Source organism: Mandrillus leucophaeus, unplaced genomic scaffold (assembly GCF_000951045.1).
Source record: "Mandrillus leucophaeus isolate KB7577 unplaced genomic scaffold, Mleu.le_1.0 Scaffold652, whole genome shotgun sequence".
In the NCBI taxonomy this organism is placed as follows: domain Eukaryota; kingdom Metazoa; phylum Chordata; class Mammalia; order Primates; family Cercopithecidae; genus Mandrillus; species Mandrillus leucophaeus.
This window is the reverse complement of record NW_012107053.1, coordinates 1,730,616-1,733,692: the sequence shown is the minus strand read 5'-3', so window position 1 is coordinate 1,733,692 and position 3,077 is coordinate 1,730,616.

Below are 3,077 nucleotides of genomic sequence, written 5' to 3'. Positions count from 1 at the left end.
CTTCAACCAAACTTTCACCCAACTGTTTTCAATAGTGGCAGTCAGGCCTGAAGTTGTCAATCAAAGAACAGCTTATCAGTCTGAGCTTTTTCTTTTTAAGCTTTTACTCAGTGACTTTTGAGACCTGTCAACACCCAGTTGATTTTAACCCTAACAATAAAGTCACACTCTATCTCCCACATAGAAGCTTTAAGATTAAATTCTGATGTCATATACGTCATATTTACATAGTTAAAACTCATAACAAGCAACCCACAGGCAATAGGATGTAATAACCATGCAACAGAGCCATTTCCTGTCCCCCTTTTTCTCTCACACTATGTTTTGTGCAGCTTATTGGATGTGAATGTTATGAAAATGAAAATCGTCTGGGAGAAACCTGCTGGCCAGGTCTGAGGTTTAGAATAATTCAACTGGAGGAGTATATAGAGTTGTAAATGCTTGGCCACCTCCTACATTATAAAATAGGAACACTTTCAGCATTCCTTTCATTTCCAGAAAAAGGAAAAATGAGAGGCCACAATTACATGCACTAACAGCTGATTTTTAATGTCTTTAATTCTTCTAGTAGTAAAGGAAAATGACTAACTTGGAGTCAGAAAACTTGAAACCCCAAAAGTTTTACAGTTTTTGTTTTTCAACACAAGACACCTATTTCAAATGCATTGCAAGGTGAACTTTAACCACAGATGCGATTTGAGAGTCAAATCTATTGTGGCGCTTTAAACAGCCAGTTTAGGGAGTTAAGCATTTTCTTCACAATCATTTTAGAGCTGGAAATAATGTCATTTTAAAGGAAGAAAATGAAAACCACTGTCTGTGATTTAATTTGAAGTCTCTATCATATCAAAAGATTAGACTTGAAGTAAAAATATTGACAAGAAAATAAGCCTCCAGTGGAAGGATATTATATACCATGATGTGGGCACTATTTTGTAGTTTCATTATTTAAAGGGTAGCAAAATGGAATCATTCTCTTCCATTTTTGGAAAACCTTCTGTATACTTAAAGCCTAAAATACCATTTCAAAATAAGTTTTTATTTCTTCTGGGACTGATGTTTCTTACTATTCAGGCTAAAAGATGTACACTTTATTTAACAACCAGATTTTATCCCAATGTTAGAAAACATTTGCATTGCCTTTCTATAATATCTGAAAGGTGCAGTCATATTCCTCATGTAAAATGACATTAAGAAAAACTCAATAGAATTAATATTTTCATAGTTTTAATTGTCTGGAAACAAAATAAAACAAGTAGAAAGACTATACTAGTTCTCTTCATGGAGTCTCAAATTCCACAGTTTCCACACAAAAATAATGCTATTTCAATATTGTTTTTATTATCCAAACTACGTAGGAAGCCAATTTTTGGACTCACTGATTTGTTCAAGCAAACAAAATAGGACTCTTAGAAGTATATAAGCTTTCTTAAAGTCCAAGCAATGAAAATCCTTTTATTTGTGAGCAAAGGATGCATTTATATATCCTCTCTTTCTCTCTCTCTTGCTCTGTCTCTCTCTCTCCATGTGTGTGTGCATATGTGTGTGTGCGTGTGTGTGTGTGTGTGTGTGTGTTACATCACATACTTATGGAATTCAGGAAAGGACTTCTCCATCTGGACCTCCATGCTTTCTCCTCACTAGTCCACCACTAGGTCTCAGGGTCTACTAACAGAATTCATTCCTCCTTATTAGATATTTTATCTCTAATAGTTCACAGTTCAAAGGAAAATAATCCTAACATAACAGTTTGTGAACTATTTGTGAACTATTCCCACATCCATGAGTTTTGGGGGTCACTGTTCTAGGTACCGGGGGGAACATCAGGAGCACTAAATCTCCTACCTACTAGGAAATGAAAGAGACCAATAGATCTCATTAAAAACAAGGAGAGAGAGAAAGGATGGTTATAATAAAAGGAGCTAAAGAGGAGTTCCCAAGATCTAGAGAAGGAAATCAAAACAGAAAACTAGAAGATGGCAAAAGCGAAGTTCTTTGCAGTTTTTAGTAGTTTTTCCTTTTTCAGAGGAAAGCTTTGTGGAATAAACAAAATCAGTCATGCCAGTGAATAACTTTTAACTGCAAAAATATCTGACATTGTAACCCAACCATTTTCTACATGAGGAAAGAACTATTATTAAATATTCTATAGAGTTGCAAACTTTTCCATAACATTTAAAGAAACTTAAGTTATTAATACAATTGCTGTGAAAACATAAAACTGAGACATAGCTCCATATTAAAAAAAAAAAGTTACCATCTTGTCTTTTCCTAAATCTTTTACTTCTTTGCTAAAGTAAACTAAGGTTGAAGAAAGTTTAAAATAGTTTCTCAGAACTATAAGTCCTGTTGAATGTAAGCCACTTAGAAAAGGGTAATTGGTCAAAAATTATTGATCTCCATCAGCTGGTATCAAATATAAGACTAGATTCAACTCCTTGAGTCTTTGATAGCAATTACAGATGAGATGCTTTGCAGTTTGTGTTTAATTCAGTGGACTGTATGGTATATTGGACAGATCTCAATATGTTCATGAAATCACAAATGGAGTTGGAAATCTTAGGAAATAAACCAAAGAGATCATCCTCTATGAGGTATAACTATAAAGTAATAGAATTAATTTTTAATCAACATTGAAGAATTTATACATGCAAATTGAATATTGTCCCTTTAAAAACAATGATGTTGCAGACACTACACTCATCTAATTGTTGCTGTCAGAAACTGAGGCAAGGTCTTTCTTTGGAAATGGAAACACCTCTTCTTGGCCGGACACAGTGGCTTACACCTAGCTACTTGGGAAGTTGAGTTGGGAGGATGCCTTGAGCCCTCGAGTTCAGGCAGTGAGCTATAATTATGCCACTGCATTCCAGCCTGGGTGACAGAACTGTCTCTATAAGTGGGAACCAAATATTGGGCACACATGGGCATAAACACAGGAACAATAGACACTGAGGACTAGTCAAATGGGGAAGGAGGTAGGGGAGCATGGTTTGAAAAACTGCCTATTGGGTACTATGTTCACTACCTAGGTGATGGAATCCATACCCCAAACCATGGTATTGTACAATATTCCC